The following is an 11,127-nucleotide window of genomic DNA, read 5'->3' on the forward strand; positions in this document are numbered from 1 at the left end:
GAGAGGAGTCCAGCATTTGCCAGGTGGTTAAAACTTTCTGGAAGTTTTTCTTCATGTTCCTATAAAAATCATAGGTATAACAAATCTAAAGATTACTTTTTCTTCTAGATGGCTACTAGGTACCTTCACAGACATGGGGGATGCTGTGTTGGATTGTTTTGTAGGAGTGGGGACATTGGCAGCACAATGTTTACTACTACGCAGGCATTGCTTCAGTTGGTGCGAGAAGGATTGGGCAGTTTTCAATGCTTGTCTAGAGCCTCTAGAGCCACCTCAACGCCTACCTTCTGTTTTAGGCTCGACATTGATGTTTCATAGGAGTGTCAGAGCTCAGGTAACTGAGCAACCGAAGCAGGTGACAGAGCAGCTTCATCCACTGGAGTCACCTTTCACGACACCACTCAACAGTCAGGGAGGGGTAGTAGTAGCACCGTATCCCACTTTCACGGCCCTAGTTTTGGCATGGCGTGCAACTGGACCATCTCCCAGTGCATTCATTGCCTCCACATCTGAGGCCCCGCCCGGAGTTGATGCCTCTTTCACTACCTACAGCCCCCCCACATATAGTTCGTACCCTCTGCCATTTGGAGGAATTCCCCCACCATTTGGTGCATTGCCCCTGTTGGCACGACCTTTGTTTCCTCCCAGAGCATATGGCCCCCCACTGCCCTTCTTTTATCCACCTCACCCATGATGTATCCCCCCCATATGTATTCGCTTTTGATGCAATAAAACACATATATTTGGGGTTTTCTATATGAAATAGACCATAACTGTGTGTAAGGAACTTCTGTTTGTCTTATTAATAGTGTATTGAATGCATCCATGGTGTTTTTTGTTTGAATGTAAGTTGGCCGTGAAACGACAATCAAATTTTAGTTGGAGAGAGAGAGAGAGAGAGAGAGAGAGAGAGAGAGAGAGAGAGAGAGAGAGATGGGTAGATTATCCCTTCTTTTAAGAATCTGCTCGCCCGATTCTTAAAAAGCGCTCACCAAAAATTTCTCACCCAAAAATTGCGCCCATAAGGGGGGCTTGCTATGTCCGTTGCTAAGACATGAAGTGCTTCACTTCAAAGAAAGCATTAAGATGATTGCTAGAGAACCAAAATGGAGAAGAAATTAGTACAAAAATATCCATGGTGGGAGATCCACTACACGGGAGCTCCCAAGGACATTAGAGAAGGCCCTACCTTTTCCCTTATTGTGTTGCATCATGGGACACATTTCTCTTTATGCACAATAACATGCCAACATGGATGAATTACCCACTACTACCTAAGCCAAAGCATGGCATGGGACCTAAAGCAGACATGAAATAAATACTTGATATCATGACCACGATGTTATAAGAATTTCTAGATCTTGATTGTGTAATAATGAGATTTTTTTTGTTACCATATACATGTGGTAATGATGTGTGTGAACACACTTAGGACCGTCGGGGCATTTTTTCCCTCACTTGGAGGTTTTCTCCCACTTGCATTATTGTATATATGCCCATCACACTAGGGCTATCTATCTTTCCATTGCACAGTCAATAAAACACTCTTTGTTATGTGCCTTGATCTTCCTTCATCTTCTCCAAGCTGTGTGTGTTTTCTTGCAACTTTAATTCCAACAATTGGTATCAAAATAGGTTGCGTCCTTCCGATCTTAGACGCTAGTAGCTCCAACATGCACCTGCTCATTTTATCCAATTTTTGTGAGCTTTGGCTAGCGTTTGTAGGTCGACAAATATTTTGGGCTCATTTTGGACTCCGTTTCCACTACAAGCAGTACTGCATAGGCTATTTTGTCATTTTGTGCAAATTTTTGCCAGTGCCGTTTTTTGCATAACAGGTCCCTTACAGTCTTCTATGGTTTGTGCTATATAGCACGTGTTGTTCCCGCTTCATTTCTCCTCTTTTTGGGTAGTTTTCACATCAGGTGAAACATTTGCCATGGATGACAACAACACAAATGTGTTCAAGATGTTTGTTGTTTGCTGAGATGGGGACAATTATCCTATGTGGGCTTATATGATGCAACATGTCCTTGTGTCAAAGGGTGTCTGGAGTATTGTGCAAGCATTGATATACATCTTGGTCCTAAGGATGTAGGCGATGTTGAGGATGTTGTAGGTTTTGGTGACACGATTGATGCTACCAGAGCTATTTTGCCTATAGTTGAGCAAGCTTATTGGGATGTAAAAGATGCACAGGCTCATGTGCTGATTGTGTTGTCTGTGAAGCACACTATTACTCCTCACATTTGTTCATCAAAATCTGCAAAACATAATTGGGATATTCTGGCTGGTCTTTATGCAAGTTGCAATGAGGCAAAAATTGAACGACTGTGTAAAGAGCTAGAGTCGAAGATTATGCATGAGAAAGATGATATGGACACATTTCTTGCTGGTGTCAAGGATATCAATGAGCAACTTATTTCTGTAGGTGAAGTCATTTTTGATAGTTTCCTTGTGCAAATTGTTCTTGATGCTTTGCCAGATTCTTACTAGACTTTTTCTGGTACTTGGAGACTTATGACCCAAGGAAATCACAAAAGTTGTCAAATTTGATGCATTATGAACATTGCTATTGCAAGAGTCACTTTCCAAAACAAAAAACAGGACTAGACAGTGTGAAGTTGAACATGCCTTTATTGTTGCTCAAAGAAAAGGTGGTAATAGCAATGTAGCCACTTCTCATGGTTCTTCTATGAGTGGTAAATCACTTGTTCCTAATGCTTTTGCTAGCAGCAATTTGTCTGGATTTTGGTGATAAGGGCAAAAAGAAGATGCATTGCCATTATTGTAAAGCTAATGATCACTTGATCAAGCAGTGTCCTAAGTTGAAGGCCAAAGAGGCTAAGAAGAAAGAGGTTGGTTCCACTTCTAATTTTGGTTCCACTACAAATGCAACTATTCTTGAGTCTTCTATAAAAGGAGACTATGATGCTAATGTTGATGCATAATGGGCTTTTGGTGCAGAGTGCACTTATGATCCTTCTATACATGATGCATGTTTGTCAGTTGTTATAGATGCTCAAGTGTGGTACTTTGACAATGGTGCTACAAAGCACATTACCTCTCATCGTGACTTCTTTACCTCTCTCAAGGATATCCCTCATGGAAATTCAATCACTTGTGCCAACAATGCCTCTTATTTGGTCAAGGGAGTTGGAAAGATTGTGCTTACTGTTGCAAATGGAAATTCTTTCACACTTGTTGATGCATTGTATGTACCTGAAATCAAGAAGAATCTTTTGTCTGTATCTACACCTGCTAGACTTGAACTTGTAGTAAAGTTTGTGGATGACAGATGTACAGTACATGATCTCAGTTTCGATGATGAAATTTTTGTATCTAGCATTTTATGTTGTGGGCTGTATAAGCTCACTTTGTACGAAAAGTGTGGGTAAAAATTTAGCAACTGCAATTGTGGATTCTAAGGCTATTTCAGATGCAAAACTTTGGCATGCACATTTTGGACATGAAAAACTTTGGCATGCATGTTTTGGACATTTGAATTTTGCTAGTTTGCTGCGTTTGCAAAAATCTGACATGGTTGCTTTTTCACCACCTCTTGAAGCACCTGTCAAACATGTTTGCGAAGGCTGTATTTTGGGTAAGATACAACATTCAAAGTTTCGAAAGGATGGTTCAATAAGGGCCACATGCAGGTTGAAGCTTGTGCATAGTGATGTTTTTGGGCCTATGCAAGCTCCATCCTTGGTCAATTACCTTTACTTTGTGACTTTCATTGATGATTACTCGAGGCATGCATGGGTGTATCCACTTAAGGCGTAGACCGAAGTGTTTTTGGGCTTCAAGCAATTTTTGTCTATGGCTAAAAATGTCTCAAAATGTACTATAGGCACCCAATCCGATTAAAGGGGGGAGTTATGTCTCATGAATTTAATGCATTTTTGGCTCGTCATGGGATAAAACACCAATGTATAGTTCCGCATACACCTCAAAAAAATGGTATTGATGAGAGGAAAAATAGGTCTTTTATGGAAATGGCAAGATGTATGGTCAAAAGTCAAGCTTTACCGCATTGGTTTTGGCTTGAGGCTATTATATGTGCCACTTATGTAATTAATAGTTGTCCTACAAAAGCTTTGCAGTATATGACTCCATATGAAGCATGACATGATAAAAATCCTTCTATTGAGCACATGTGTGTTTTTTGCTATTTGGCAAAACGCAGCACAGAAAACTGGATGATAAGACTATCAAATGTATTTTTGTTGGTTATAGTGCTGAAAGAAAAGGTTACTGGTTGTATCATCCACAAACAAAGCTTATCTTGGTCTCATGGCATGTTATGTTTGTGGAAGATTTTGTTCAACCCTTGCTGTCATGTACTAGAGATAGTAATGTAAGCTCACAGGACATTTATGACACTTTGTTGCCTCTTTTCAGTGGTGGAAGTTCGAATGTAAATTCCAATGAGGAAAATGTATAGCCAATGGGGGTTTCTAATAATGTTATGGATTAGTCTATTACTGATGCAGATGTACATGATGTACTTGATGATGAAAGGACTGAAAATGAGCAGGCTAGAGGTATGTCAAAATGGCTGGTGCATACTTTCCATGACAGTAAATTGGATGCACCTTTCTCTAGTCATACTCATTCAGGTTCTTGCCATGCATCTTATGCATCAGATTGTTATGATTTGGATGTGTCTAGCTTATATGGTATCGAGGAACCTTTGGAATCTTGGGATGTACATCAGTCAGACATAGTTATTGCTTTCTTGAATGGTGACATATATGAGGAAGTTTCACACTTTGTCTTTCGACGATGAACATCCACATAACATTGGTACAACCAAAGCATGCATAGAAGATGGCATGGACAGATATGTGCATGCTAGCAGAAGCATGGCAAAAGACTGGAGCAGCTAGAAAGATCATGGGCTGACAGGTAGCAGCGAAAATGTATGACTGATGCAGTCTATAGGCCAAGGAAGGATCCACAAGGGGCTAATTTGAAGAGAAGGTGAAGGAGATACGAGATGCAATCTTTGGGTCCAAGAATGTAGAGCTTGAAGTGCTGAAGGAGCAGGTCTAGACGCCTCCTCAAACCGAGCTACGGAGCCCAAGTTATTGAAGGCTGAAGGTTCAATGTGTGGCAAATTCTTATCGGACAGGGTAGCCGGGGATAGGTGGTCCAAGTGGAAATCAAGGTATGGATGTGTATTGCTCGACTTATGGGCCTATCTATCTTTTCAGATTGAAGATAGGAGCCACGGATTGCCAGTTATGGCCATTTGAAGTTTTTCGGGGGACTAGGTTGGTGCCCACCTGACCACATGGGGGATTGGGCAATCTGGCATCTTTTGAGCCTCAACAAGGTTCTAAAGTAGGGTATGCAATGTATGGAGCAAGCAGGAGTTGACTGCTCGTCAAACGGAGCCCGGAGCAAAAAGTTACAGTGGTCGGAAGATTGGGTGCCTTTGTTCGAAGTTGATTGTAGATGATTTGATCGGTTTTTTGCAGCCTCAGTTCGAGGGTTCGGAGAATTGTGAAGGGCGGCAAGGAAGGGTGGATCCGGAGTCAGACAAGTGAGTTCATGGACGGGCTTTATTGCTTGGTGTTGGGACGTCATCCTAGCATAGGGAGGACATCAACATAATGTCAATCCGAGGAGTAGGATCCGGCGAGGGCATGGAAACACACAAGTGGCTTGTGCGTGTCAAATGGAGGATTAGAAGGTGAAACCTACACACAAAGAAAGCTACAGAGCGGGTATGATGTTGCTACGAGGAGTGAGAACATACTTACTCTACCATTCGGCCTAATCTCTCACACACAAGCTTAATCACACACTACTCTCTAATCAGTCACTAATCCAACTCTATTCAAGCACACAATGAGCATAGAATAGCATACCACACTGGGCACCAACACTCTACACAAGCTTACACACACTTAGTAGCATGCTTAAACAAGAGGGAAATATGAAAAAAGAGTGAGATTAATCAACAAATCAGCCACTAATCTTTGATTAATCAAGCATTGATTACACCATGAGCAAATGAGAGAGAAGAGGTTAGAGTTTAGCTATTGGCATGAGGCCAAATTGTCCATGCACGTGCGTAGAAAGCTCAAGAACTCCATAGCCATCTCCTTCTTCACAAAGCTTATCTCAAGTGAGTAAGAATCCCCTTTCACATTGTGTGTTTCGAGTTATATACTCTCTAAGCTTTTTAGAAGTGGCCGGGCACCCAAATAGCCCAACTCACTTAATCTCTTATCTACATTGCCTAGGATCTAAATATAGCTCAATGTTTACAACTTGGAACTCTTGATGAGCCCAAAACATAATTACAACCCGCATTTGCGGTCATTTGACGAAAAATCCTAAAACTTAAGTGACCGTCAATTGTGACCGTAACTCCATAGATAGTCATCAATTCCAACTCTTCTCTGCATCTATTGCTTGTATTTGCTTCATCTTCATCTTTACTTCGCATCCACATCATCTGGCCTCGTTAGCATTTACTAAAAATAGTAAATAACATCTTTGACTGGTCCGTTTGGCCATTGTTGACTTAGCCGCCAAACACTCCCCCCATCCGATTTCAGTGCACGTCCTCGTGCTACCTGGTTGGCTGGCACTGGAGAGATTTGAAGTTGGTGGTGAATGTTGTTTTGAAGAGCTGTAAGTTGTTGGGTTGACTTGTTGGTGTACTATGAGATTAGGCATTTGGGTTCAAGTAAAAGCAATTGGCTTGAGTTATTATGGCAATAAAGCAAAATAAAAGGCTATGTATAGTACGTTAGGTTCTGGAAACCCTGGATTACCAATGGGAAAAAACCTCATGGGAAAAAGTGCCCAAAGGTATGTGATCTTATTATGGGAATATATAATGATGGGTGTTTAGGGACTGGATTGAGTGGGCTTATATAAATAACGTGAAAGTGAATTGTTTAGCCTTCTATCCCTTGAAAAGGGTGGATGATTTGCCTTGAGTCTGGAGTTGCTTTGTTGCTGCGTGTACCTGCAAGGTGAGTGCATGGGTGGACAATAAAGAGTGCGTAATGCAAATGTCCAATTATGGGACATTCGATATGCTTGCACAGATTTGTGCATGGGTAAGATTATGCTGTGCGAGAGAAGAGTATTGATGGGTGCTCCTCAGAGTTAATGCAACTAAAAAAGTAAATTAAATTCACTTTACTAGCTTCCACTAGTCTTGAGAAGGGCGTTTGATGCAATGGTTTTCACTCTCCTAATGTGCACAAGTGCGTGTGTGTTTTGTTTTGAACACCTCGCCTCTCCACCATGATTAAAATAATACATTGACTATGCTCACCTATCCAGAATGAGCGACTTGATATAATTACGCTCAACTCTTCCAGCTTGAGCTGGCTGTAGCCTAATTAGCTAGACTCATAGACCATAGAAAAATATTAGGACTTGAAGCTTAGGTCTAACACTTTGCTCATTTATCTGCTCAGCAGGCCAACTCTTGACTCTTTTTTTTTTTTGATTTGACTTGACTACTGTCTTGAGCTCTCAACAAAGTCTATATCTAGACATTTAGAGCTCAGATCCTCAAAAAGAGGGTTATTAAAGGACCATATTTTCAAAGTAGTTTTTTTTTGCCATACCTGGGTGACCTTGGTTGTCAAAATTGCTTGTTTTAACTTTTGGTCCATTATCTGAGAAGATTGGCTAGTTTCATTTTGTTGGAAGTGGGATATGACTTCAATCTTCTTCTGATCGTTTGTCTGCTTTGGCACCCATATGTATCTGCTATTTGTTGTTGGCTTATTTTTACAGACGACATATTGATGTTTTGAACCTGTATCCTTGATTTGTCGGTGTTTGTAGCTGTAATTATCTTCAAGTTGTGTAAAATCTGGTCTTGGTGAATTGGGTAGCCACATTTGTTTTTGTCCTTTGTAATATCCCTGCGCTTGAAGTATATTTGATGGCACAAATACTTTTGTTTGTACTTTTGAATTCGATTGTATCTGTTCCTTGCCATTTTTGGGAATCAGGCTTGGTAAATTCTCTTGAAGATATGAAGGACTTCTAGATTGCGAATCGTTTTTGAACGTGTTTCTAGCCCTGTTGTTCGATCTCCTATTTTGAGTTGAATTTGATCTTGATTTACCTGTTTGTTGTTTTGGTTTGAAGCCACTTGCTACTGTATAGCCTGATATCTTTGGTTTAGGTAAAAAAACATTTGGTTGACCACTGTAGTAGCCTTGCTCTTCTAAGCTGTACTGGGAGGCAATCCATCCCATTTGTTTACCTGAATTGTTTGGACTAGGATCATTTACCCAAACTGGATCTTTGACATTGATGTCATTGGCCGCAACATAGGTTTTGATGTGCTGCTTGTGTCTTTGTTTACTCTGGGTTGGGTATTTTGGCTAAAAGACCTTTTTATACTTTAGTTGAGATTGTTGGTCTATCTCTCCCTGGGGTGTTGAATCCACAACTGTTCGCATTGATTGTTTAGCTGCATTTGTGACTTCCTTGTTGGACTTCTTTGCTTGTGGATGACATGCTTTGGTGAGTTCTGCATCTAAACTGACTTGAACAGTCCTTTATGCCTCTATTTTTGACAATCTGTTTGAGTCTTTAATTTCCTCTGCCAGTTGGACAGAAGTATGTTGACTCTTTTCTCCAGATGCAGTGCTTACCGTGACCTTTGGTTCACATTGCTCTTTATTGATCTGTATGTAGGTCTTTTGATAGGCTTCATGTGCTTGATGCACCATTTGCTTCTGATTGTTCAAGTTAATTGTGATTTGTGTCACCTTTGGTTCTGTGGCATCTTCCATTGGCGAGATAATATTAGGATCTGTCTTTATGACCGCCTCTGCCTTTTGATTTAAGTCTGCCTTTGAACACATTGAGATGTCTATTTCTTGGCTTTTTGAGACTTGATCTCTGGCTTTTTTGAATTCTGAGTTACATTCACTAGCGCTGAACTATCTGTGCTATTATGTAAAATCTTTGATTCCACATTTCTGCTTGTTGAAATCTTCAGTGGCAAGTCCTTGACTACATGTACCCGCTCTGGTTCTGGGTCACATATAATTTCTTCATCCACTTCCTCTGACATTGGATCGTCCGCTGCATCTTTGTTGCATCTTTCGCCTTCAGGCCTGAAAAATTCCAAGCTATTTGAGACCATCTTTTGTAACTGATCTTTTTTGGCAGCTTGATTCTCAATCGAAATATCATTGACACCTTTGACCTCCAATATTTTAGTCATCAGTTTGTCTCTGGTATCCTTTGACAAGATATGCTTTCTTTCTGGCGACTTTCTATTTGGAGACGTCTGCTTTAATGATTCTACTGCTTGCAGTCTGATACTGTCTTGGTTTTGCTGCTTCATCATATCTAAGTGCATCTTTACTGGGCAATTGGGTATTAGATGATTAATGCCACATTTGTAGCAATGCACATCTATTCCTATTTGTTCTGTACATAATCGAGGTATCTGTCCATAATATTGTTGGTATTCGTTTCCCATAGTATCTTGGATCAAATATGTCATCAACATGACATGTAGATACTTGAAAACCAACACTAATGCCGGCTTTGACTGATTGCCCTTATCTTTTTCGACTGTGGCATTCTCAAGAAGCTTGTAATAGCTTCCATTGTAACCCTGGTAGATGGTCGTTTCAGCCCCTTCTTCAGTGACCAACTTTAATTCTATGTCTATTATGAACATGTGATCCTTTATTTGTGGCTTCTGTATAGTCTTAGGACTATGTTGTTGATTTGGCTTCCGTTGTCTGCTGAATTGTAAGAGAGTATTGTGACTCTACTTTGCTGTTTGCATTTGATAGGGTTGTCCTAATTGCATTAAGTGAGGTGGAGGTTGGACTCCCCCCATCCGAGAGTGTTCCCTATCTGTAAGAGGCATCTTTCTTATGCCAGATGTGGATATTCTAGCTTTGTCATCTAGCTCAGCTGATTGAGCTAGGTCTTTGTGAAGTCGTGCTAACTCAATAGCTGATTCTTCCATTGATTGTACGTGTGTTTGTGTTGGTACATTTTGTGGTGCATGTGTAGTGTTTTGTACCTGTGACTGTTGTGTTGTGGCACTCATATGTGTAATGAAAGGAGTTGAATTGTGATCATACAAATTCAAAGTCTGATCATGTGTCAATGGAATCCTAGAGCTTTTAAAGTGCACTTTTCTATCTTCTAGTGATTGACTTTGTGCAATAGTGGCAGTGTGACCAATATTTACGTGGTTAGATATCATTTTGTCATGTGTCTTTTGCTCAATCTGGTCTTGTGGAGTTGAAGGTGACAAGATGAAAGCTGCAGCTCTTTCCGAGAATTTATCTGCAATAAGATCTAATTCATAGCATCTTCCATCTATATCATATCTCCCGTCCCCAATGCGCGTTGCCCATAGTGTCCTAGGAACTGAATCGCTAAATGTCCTTTCCCACGTGACCTGAACCCATCTTTATCCATCAGAATCTTCATAAATTAGATCTTTCCATCTCGTTTCGTGGATCCGATGAAGGGCTATTGGTTCAGGTTGCTTGTTGACTGCTGAAGTGGTTGAAGGCAACTGTCGTTTACACATGGGTTCAAGAAATTCCTTCCTGCTGCTGACTGTGTCTTCATTTTTTGGCTATTGATTATAGTAGGCTCCTCTTGAGTGATTTCTCTATTTTGAGCTACCACTGTCTCTGCACTGGAAGCTAAAGGTAAGCTCATTATCAAGCGGTAAATATTACCACTTGTCGACATGTATTTGTAACCCAACTTTGAACCATCTTCATGAGATATGAAGCATTGATCTGGCTCTTCCGTCTCTTGTTGAGGTGTTTCTGCTTTGTACCATCTACCTTCCATATCTCTATAGAGACTGCTACAGTTTTTGTCCTTGTAATTTGACTTTATCAAGTGCACAATGACTCGACAACTGCTAACCTCTGGAAGATCTTGCCTGTGCAATTTTATTATGTCCAACTCACTACCTGGTTTGAGCTTCATGTACACGGTTCCTAAAAAATCTTCCATCAGGTTCTTTTGTGAATTAGCCATGTTGGTAGCTTCGTCTACTTCCACAACTTGTATTGTCAGGCTTTTCACAGCATTTTGCTTGGACTTTAGATAGCGATTGTCTGCATCATCCATGTAGCA

At 40.6% G+C, this 11,127-nt stretch overlaps 1 pseudogene; it reads right to left on the reverse strand.

The window, feature by feature from the left end:
• Positions 1-8,413: 8,413 nt before the first annotated feature.
• LOC147441403 (uncharacterized) lies at positions 8,414-9,073 on the reverse strand (annotated as a pseudogene).
• Between the last annotated feature and the right edge of the window lie 2,054 nt (positions 9,074-11,127).

The sequence above is a fragment of the Adiantum capillus-veneris genome, chromosome 15 (assembly GCF_014529385.1).
Source record: "Adiantum capillus-veneris isolate H3 chromosome 15, ASM1452938v2, whole genome shotgun sequence".
Classification (NCBI taxonomy): domain Eukaryota; kingdom Viridiplantae; phylum Streptophyta; class Polypodiopsida; order Polypodiales; family Pteridaceae; genus Adiantum; species Adiantum capillus-veneris.